This window comes from Triticum aestivum, chromosome 1D (genome assembly GCF_018294505.1).
Source record: "Triticum aestivum cultivar Chinese Spring chromosome 1D, IWGSC CS RefSeq v2.1, whole genome shotgun sequence".
NCBI lineage: Eukaryota > Viridiplantae > Streptophyta > Magnoliopsida > Poales > Poaceae > Triticum > Triticum aestivum.
Genome location: NC_057796.1, coordinates 133032595 through 133041072, shown reverse-complemented (window position 1 = coordinate 133041072; position 8478 = coordinate 133032595).

Here is an 8478-nt window from a genome sequence, read left to right as displayed (position 1 = left end):
GGGGGCCGGGGACGGGCCTGCGGGCCGGCGGCGGCGGGAGGACCCGGCGGCGACACGTGGCGGCGGCGGGGCGGTTGGCCGTGTCCGGCTCCGCCCGGATGTGTCCGGCGGCGGAGTGGGACGAGGGCTAGGGTTAGACTGCTGTTGTATTTCGGGATGCCCACATATTTATAGGTAGAGGGAGCTAGGAGACTCCAAATGAGGTGCGGTTTTCGCCCACACGATCGTGATCGAACGGCCTAGAGCATGGAAGAGAGTTTGGTGGGTTTTGGGCTGGTTTGGAGGGGGGTTTTTGCTGGACACTCAAATGGACATAGCGGATGCCCGGTTAACCGTTGCAGTACCAAACGACCTCCAAATGGAACGAAACTTGACCGGTAGTCTCCGGGTGATATAAGAAGACGACTTGACAAGCCTCGGTCCATTCCGAGGAAGTTTGACACACGCACATTAAAGAAAACAAGAGGGGTCCACCGGAGGAGATAGGAGCGCCGGATTGGAAAACGGACAACGGGGAAAATGCTCGGATCCATGAGACGTACACGTATGCGAATGCAATGCACATGATGACATGATATGAAAATGCATGACATGACAAAATACAAAACGAAAGACAAAACCCGACAACGGAGGGAATATCATAACATATAGCCGAAAATGGCAAGAGTCGGAGTTACAAATATGGCAAGTTACATGCGGGGTGTTACAAGTGACTGCGGGGTTTAATTAGTGGTGCATTAGCCCCTAATGACGTGTCCACGTCATCCAAAATGGCGGTTAGCCGCCGGTGCTAATCAGGACACGGCGGGGTTGCCCGTCCGGCCAACTCCGGCGACGGGAGCTCGCGCGGCTGGGTCGTGCAGAAGCAGCGCGACAAGGCGCATTAACCAGTGGTGGTGGGTGGCGCTAGGGTGGCCAGAATCGTTGACGGCGGTGAGCGGGGCGGCGGCCGGAGCTACTGGCTGCACGGGCGCGGCGCTAGAGCAAGTGGGCGAGCGAGCAAAGGGGCTAGGCGGCCTCCGGGAGGCACCAGGAGCATGATGTGGTGCAAGGGCACGGCTGGGTCGAGCTCAGGCCACGGTGGCGACGTCGCGGGCGGAGCCGAGCTCTCGGGCTCGATGGGAACGGCAGCTAGATAGTGAGATAGAGCACGGGGAGAGAGGGGTTCGACGTATTGACTAACGACGAGTGAAGGGGGCGCCAAAGCGGGCATCGGGGAAGGGCTGGAGCAGGCGGGGCGTCGGCGGTGATCTCGGGCATCCGAGGGAGGAAGAAGAGGTCGAGGACGACGCTCCGAGGGCCTTCCGGTTGCGTGGATCGGCGGAGACGACATAGAGGTCGACGACGGAGCTCGTGGACCGGTCGGAGAAGCGAGGGCGAGGCGGTGGATGCAGCGGTGCTCGTCGGCGTTCTCGAGTGCCCACGAACAGAGAGAGGGGAGGAAAGCGTGGGGAGGAGTGAGAGGGGTCCGGGGGGTATCGTGGCAACGCCTAGGCGCATAGGCGATGAGGTAGGCAGGCTGGAGGTGGCTAGCGCGTGCCGGCGTGCCGCGGCCACACGCGCTCTGTCCTTCTGGCGCGCCGAGGAAGATGCCTGGCAAGGTGGGGGTGGGACGAGCCTTTGCTGGGCCGCCAGGTAAGTGGCCCAGGTAGTTCTCTCTCTCTTTTTCTTCTATTTTCTTTTATTCTGTAACTTCAGGGCTTTATTAAAAATAGCTAGGCACTTTCAAGAATCATGCAACTGACTGTGGCAACTGTTGGGAATAAAACCAACAATAAACATTTCAGTTTATGATTATTGGAACATTTAAAATATTTTATAGCATTTAAATGTCCAAATGCAATTAACGTAAGATTTAATCCAGTGACCTTGTGATTCCTAGAAAAGTGTGCACCATTTTTGTCAGAGGTTCTAGACCAAGGCAAAGATGATGAACATTTTAGAAGGGCATTTCAGGTTCATTGGAAAAGATTTTAGTAAACCCTAGTTGGATTAAGGGGGGTGCTGGGGGTTCTGTCATCCCCATTTCCAAATTTCTGAGCAAAATAAACATGATACAACACCAGAGGCTAGCACTAGGCATTACCAGAACTAGGGATGTGACAGTCGGCCGTAGGGAGGCAAGTCTGGGGACCCCCATTCCCAGAACGCCGACAGTAGCCCCCGGGCCCAAGGAGCGCTCGGGCTTGGCTTCGAGGCAAAGCCAAAGGTCAAGTGCGGAGCGCTGCGGGCCCCAATGGCCTGCGGCCTTGGTCGACGCGTGGCGGTTGATTGGACATGGGCGTCTTTGCTTCCCCACGTTGCCTCGGCAACTGCCCGACTGGACAAGTCCCTGCGACATGCAAGGAAAAACCATCATTACCTGTGATCGTGGGGGCGCTGGTTGGCCTTCTCCTGCTATAAATGAGGAGGGGGCGAAGCCCCCGTTGCCCATCTCTTCCCATTCTGCTTGCTTCTCCTCCTCTGCTCCATCCCTGACACCAATGGCGTCGTCGAAGAGGTTCTCCGCCGCAGAAGGGGAAGGCCCCTCGCGAGGGGCCCGGTTCCCCGGCGCCCAAGCGTGGATGCGGCCGTCCCGCCAAGCACACCGCGACCCCCGCCGCGGCCCTTCGTTCCCGCGGTGGCGCCACTGTGCGTGGCAGGGGTCGTTCCTGTTGTGGCAGCCCTGTCGATGAAGGGATACGTGCCATGGTTGTACGGTCTCCCCGGCCGCGCTTCCACTCAGCGGAGGTGCGGCCGGAGTTCATCGTCTGGTCGGAGAACCCGTCCAGCAATTGGCTTCAGCTCCCGTGCTTCTTCACCGACGAGCTGCCAGCCTCCAGTCCAGGTGGGCGCTGGCTGCAGGCGGACGGTTGCTGCATCAGGGCTTCTTGGGTTGCAGTCGAGGTCTCCGTCGTGGGCAACATAGCTCTGGCCCGCGGTTGGCAGACGTTCGCCCGCGCGCGTGGCCTGGGCAGGCGGTGCACCCTCCATTTCAAGTATGACGGTGATGCGACCCTCTACGTGAGGGTGTTTGGGGAAGATGGTCGCTGCGCCGGGTGCTGCCCCGAGGTGAACGACGGCGAGGAGGTGCTCGGCCTTCGCGATGGTCGAGACGAGGATGAGGGCGAACCCGCCTTTGGTGCTGACCGCGTCTCATCCAGCTACGGTGGCTCTTCCACTGGCGACACCTCCAGCAGTGGTGGCTACAACCAGCCGCCGCGCTCGCTTCAAAGGTGGCAGCGGGTCGCCGCGCCTCCGTGAAGCACGAGGAGGGGTCCGGCTGAGCTCAGGACGTCGCCAAGAGCCTACCCCCGTGAACCACTGCAGGGGCAGGCGCCGCTTTTATCTTGTTCTTCCTTTCCTTCCTGTATCAAAATAGAAACCGGCATGGGCCCCGGAAGGGCGTGTATCGAACCATGATTCCTCAATCACTATGTTATGCTTAGCATTTCCGTTCCGTGCCGTTGTTTTGTGTAGAGATAACTTAGCTTGGAATGTTCGGGGTAGCCTCCTCTTCATGAGGCACTTGTTTCCAGGTGCCTGTCAAGGCCTTCCTTGACTTAGTGGGCGCTTAGGAACTGCAAAAAATTCGTTAGGAAGCTTGCTAGGAGGCTTATCGTTCACCCGAGCTTTGACCCAGCACTTCATATCGCGGTACCCGAGGGCACGGATTAGGAGAGATGCGCCAGCTTGTGGGCTTGAATGAGGGTGCCTCGCGAAAAACAGACGGGAGGCAGAGAACAGGAAAAACGCTCGCGAGGGCAGAGAAAAGGAAAGACGCTCGCGAGGGCACCTGCCTAGCCCCCTCACGAGGAATGCGAGAGAGAGAAAATGGGTTAAACTTGAGTCGAAAATAGCGGCAAAAGGCGACGGAACCAAATCAGCAAGGAACACCAGAAGCGAATTTCAATTAAAAGGAGACGAGCCAACTACGAAAAGCAAATGAAAAGCCGCGTCCGGCACCTAGTCTAGTCTTCAAGTCTTCTCACCAGCGCGGAGCTAAGTGCTGCCACTAGGACGTGGGAGGGAGCCCCCGAGGCCCGATGGCGGCACTTCAGAGACTCCGGGGCGTGTACAGCCCCACTCGTTATTACGTGAGAGTGTCATGGGCGGCGATCTTCACAGGCACTGTTCCTTTCTTCATGGGTAGAACTTCCGGAGGTGCTGGATGTTCCAGGCGTTCTGGATGGGTACCCCATCCCGTGTCTCCAAGCGCGCGGCGCTAGGCCTGGAGACATGGACGACCTTGAACGGGCCCTCCCACATGGGTGAGAGCTTATGCAGCCCTTCCCTGGAGAGGACCCGCCTCAGGACGAGGTCACCCGCCTCGAGCGTCCTGGAGCGGATGTTGCGGCAGTGGTATCGCTGCAGCGCCTGCTGATACCTTGCCGCCCGCAGTGTGGCTTCGCGGCGGCGTTCCTCCCCCAGCACGAGGTCCATCCCCCGCGTGGCGTCCTGTTGCGCTTCTTCAAACGCCAGGACCCATGCGGAGCGATGCTTGACCTCGTGAGAGAGGACCGCTTCTGCTTCGTAGACGAGGAAGAACGGGGTTTCGCCCGTTGGCTTGGTGGCGGTGGTGCGGATGGACCACAGCATGGACTGGAGCTCGTCGTACCAGCCCCTGCCGCAGGCCTCGAGCTTCTTCTTGAAGGTCCTGGTCTTGAGGCCCCTCAGGACCTCTGCCTTGGCGCGTTCAGCCTGACCATTGCTCTTGGGGTGCACCACCGAAGCGTAGCAGATCTGCATTCCAAGGTTAGCACAATATGTCTTGAAGAGATTACTAGTGAACTGCGAGCCATTATTAGTGATGCCGCGGTTGGGGACCCCGAAACGGCTCACGAGGCCCTTGATGACGCTGGGATGGTGCGGACGGCTTCCACCTCCGCCCAGTTGGTGAACTTGTCAATGGCGACGTAGAGGTAGCGGTAGCCCCCAGGCACTCAAGGGAATGGGCCCAAGATATCCAGCCCCCAGACCGCGAACAGCCATGTGAGTGGGATGGTCTGGAGGCCCTGAGCCGGCTGATGGATCTGCTTGGCGTGGAACTGGCAGGCTTCACAGGACATCACCAGCTCGGTTGCATCGTTGAGCGCCGTGGGCCAGTAGAATCCGTTGCGGAATGCCTTGCCGATGAGGGTCCGTGATGACGAGTGGTGCCCGCAATCCCCAGCGTGTATGCCAGATAGTAACTCCTTCCCATGATCCCTGGAGATGCAACGCAGTGAAACGTCATTTGATCGCTTCCTGTACAACTCACCGTCCCGAATGCAGTATGTCGTGGCTTGCCGGGCCACGCGCTCCGCGTCCTCCTCCTTCTCCGGTAGCGCCCCTTGCATAAGGTATTCCTTGAATTCCCTGGTCCAGCATCCCTCCTGGGGCTCGAGCGCCAAGAGTAGGCGCACTCCCGAAGTTGGGCCACAGGCTGGGGCTCCTGTGGCAGGCGGCTGCGGGAGTTCCTCCCGAGGCTGAATTGTTCTTGAAAGTGGTGGTGTCACTAATGGCTTGAAGAGCTGCTCCTCGAAGACGCCAGGCTCTTGGGGCTGCCGCTTGGATGCCCTCCTGACGATGTTGTCAGCTTCCTTATTGGTGCCGCGGGGCACGCGCTGCAACTCCAGGCCCAGGAATTGCTTCTCCATCTTGCGCACCTCCGCGAGGTATGCCTCCATGTGCTCGTCCTTCGGCTCGTATACCTTGTTGGAGAAGTTGACGAGGAGCTGCGAGTCGCCCCTAACGGTGAGGCGCTTCACCCCCAGAGCTGCCGCAAGTTTTAGGCCAGCTATGAGGCCTTCGTATTCTACGATGTTGTTGGAGACCTTCTCGCCCTGCTGAAGGCAGAGCTGCACGGCGTAGTAGAGCTTGTCTTGAGTGGGTGAGATGAGTGCTGCTCCAGCCCCGGCGCCCTGGTGCGCGAAGGCGCCATCAAAATACATGACCCAACCATCAGGCACCTCACTTCCCAGCGAGGTGGACTGGTCCTCGCCTACTTCAAGTGCCGGGGCATCCATCCATTCTGCCACGAAATCAGCGAGTGCGGCTCCCTTGATGACCCTGGTAGTGCTGAACTCCAACTGGAACGCCTGCAGCTCGATGTTCCAGTCAGCGACCCTTCCAGTAGAGTTGGGGCTCTTGAGCACTCTCTCCAACGGGTAGGCTGAGACGACCTTGATGGGGTGGCCTTGGAAGTAGTGCCGCAACTTCCATGAAGCCACCAAGAGCGTGAGCAAGAGCTTCTGAGGCATGGGGTATCGTGCCCTTGCGTCCCGCAACACCGTGCTAACGAAATACACCGGGTGCTCGACGAGAGCCAGTGCGCTGGTGAGGCTCGTGTCTTGCGGAAGTTGGGGAGTCTCCTGAGGTAGTGGAACCTCCGACGCTTGGTCACTTGTCGGGATCTCAGTAGCATCGTCCTGCCGAGCTTGGTCCTCTGTTGATGCTGCTACAGCTCTCGCGGTGCCTTCCTGATCTTGCGTCATCTCGGCTGGCGGCGTAGCTTGGCACGACGCGCCTTTGGCCTAGTGCCCTTCCTGAACCGCCACCAGGGCCGTGCTGGCGGAGTACGGGGTGGCGGCAAGGTAAAGCACTAGGGGCTCAAGAGGTCGTGGCGCCACCATCACTTGAGGGCTGGTCAGGTATCTCTTGAGGTCTTGGAAAGCTCGGTCGGCCTCCGGGGTCCATTCGAATGGGCCCTTCTTCTTCATCAGCTTGAAGAAGGGTAGGGTGCGCTCTCCCATCTTGGAGATGAAGCACCCCAACGCAGTCACCCGGCCAGCCAGCTTCTGCATTTCCTTGAGGGTCTGCGGTGGGCTCATGTCTTCAATGGCCTTGATCTTTTCTGGGTTCGCCTCGATCCCTCTATGGGATACGAGGAAACCCAGCAGCTTGCCCGAAGGGACACCAAACACGCACTTCTCTGGGTTAAGTCGCAAGTTCACCTAGCGCAGGCTCGCGAAAGTCTCCTGCAGATCTTGGATCAAGGTTCTGGCCTCCCGAGACATCACCACAATGTCGTCGACGTAGGCCTCCACGTTTCTCCCGAGCTATCGCCCTAAGGCAATGTGCATCAGCTGCTGAAAGGTTGCGCCCACGTTACGCAGTCCGAAAGGCATGCAAGTGTAACAATACACCCCGCACGGGGTCAGGAAGGCTTTCTTTGTCGACGTTCTGGGAACGGGGGTCCCCGATGTCGGAGTAAATGGCCACGGGTAGCCTAACCGACTGCCCCTGGTTCTTCTGAAAAAATTATCAGGCCTTTGGGCCTCGAAGCACTCCAAGCATTGGACCACCTCCCCTGGCCGGCTAGCCCCGAAGCCGACTCACGGGAGGCGGCCCAGCCTCAGCAATCTCCCCCCCCCAGGATATCCGCGGGGTGGCTGACTCCAGGAAGCCGGCCTCGAAGGGCGCCGGCTCCAAGAAGTCGGCCGAGACCACAACCACCAAAGCAACACCCACATAACGGTGACAAGACGGGGCGTGGCCACAGTGCGGCCCACTACCCCCGAAGACCGAGGCGGGCATGGCTACAGGAAGCCGTACGGGACGGCCGCCTCCCGTTCGGCTCGGCACTGTAGCCATGCTGGCCTCAACGTCATCCATGACGGACTGCCGTACGGCCCACGGGCGGCGGGCCCCTTTAGCCAGAGAGAGGCATGAAGGCGGTCCGGCCTCCCCCAGTCGGCCAAGGGCGTAGCCGGCCCCCAGAAGCCGGCTACCCCCTCCCTCGAAGCATGCGCCACATTAAGAAGACAAGACGAGGTAAGGCTACAGTGAGAACCCCCGAGGCGGCCCACTGTAGCCACGCTTACCTCAACGAATCCCTCATCATCAAGGGCGAGGCTACAGTAAGCAGCCGCCGACAAGACCCTAGGCGGTGGGGCCGGCCTATCGACCAAGAAGCCGGCAACCGGCGGGACCCAACAGTCGGCGGAGAAGCCGGCGAGCGTAGACACTGACGGCTGGGACCAGTGCCCAGCCGGATTACCATTGTACCCCCGGGGAGCAGGCCTATATAAACCCCCCGGAGCACCCATGCAAAGGGTTGGCTTCTGAACACAGCACATACACCATAGAGATAGAGAGAAGCAAGAGCTACCCTTGTTCTTCTTCTCCCTTGAACCCAACAGCTCTAGGAGCGATTGTAGCTACCTTTCCTTGATCTAGTGATCATGCGGAGACCCCGCAGAGCAGGACTAGGGGTGTTATCTCCTCGGAGAGCCCCGAACCTGGGTAAGATCCGCCGGCGTGCATGTCTTCGCCTCATCCCGTTTCCAGGCACCGGCGATGTCTTATTGGCACCCATAATGATAAGCCATCTGTTGGCATATGTCGCACCAACCAACCGACATTTGGCGCCCACCGTGGGGCCAGGTGCACCGTCGTCCTGAGACCTGTTCTGGACGGGAACCCTCTTCCTCCCCCGCGAGCGCAGCCAGCCTGCTGCGCCCGATGGCGTTTGCCTCGACGCGCTGCAAGGCGTCGACGACGCCTGCACAGCGAGCT